The sequence below is a fragment of the Rhinolophus sinicus genome, linkage group LG09 (assembly GCF_036562045.2).
Source record: "Rhinolophus sinicus isolate RSC01 linkage group LG09, ASM3656204v1, whole genome shotgun sequence".
Classification (NCBI taxonomy): domain Eukaryota; kingdom Metazoa; phylum Chordata; class Mammalia; order Chiroptera; family Rhinolophidae; genus Rhinolophus; species Rhinolophus sinicus.
In genome coordinates this window covers 56,667,039-56,667,633 of record NC_133758.1, presented here as the reverse complement: position 1 = coordinate 56,667,633, position 595 = coordinate 56,667,039, and the positions used below count along the sequence as shown (strand labels likewise).

The following is a 595-nucleotide window of genomic DNA, read 5'->3' as shown; positions in this document are numbered from 1 at the left end:
TGAAGAATAGATTCCTAGAAGTGGAACTGCAAGTTCAAACCTTTAATACTACTACGTTGCACTGTATAAATACTCCTATCTGTCATTGATGTATGAGAATGTTCATTTTCCCCACACTTTTGCCAGCACTGGGTGTTACAATTTAGTTTTTGCCAGTGTGATAGAGGGGAAAAAAAATGTTTTTGTTTTAACTTTAATTGCAATTGCCTGAATATTATATCTGAAGTTAAGCATCTTCAAATATATTTGTTGCTCATTGACCAATTCTCAGCCTTTCGGCTAAGATCAAGTGTAGTATCTGTTCTTATCAGCTTAATTATTTGGTTCAATTTGATATTTCTTTTATTTGTGAATTACTTTTTCATGTATTTTGCCCACTTTGCTTTGTTTTCGTGGGGTTTTTTGATCTTTTTGTTATTCATTTGTAGGAATTCTGTATATGCTCTCGCTGTTACTCCTCTTTTTTAGACGCTGTATTTTCTTCTAGTCCACCACTTGTATCTTCACTTGATTTACATTATTTGTAACAAACTGGTTTTCACTTTTTTGTGCAGATCTCTAATTCAGGCCCTTTTTTGGCGTGTAGATTTTAGGT

General features: G+C 33.3%; 1 pseudogene; it reads left to right on the top strand.

The window, feature by feature from the left end:
• The first annotated feature begins 259 nt into the window (after positions 1 to 259).
• LOC141567025 (U2 spliceosomal RNA) lies at positions 260 to 383 on the top strand (annotated as a pseudogene).
• The last annotated feature ends 212 nt before the right edge of the window (positions 384 to 595 follow it).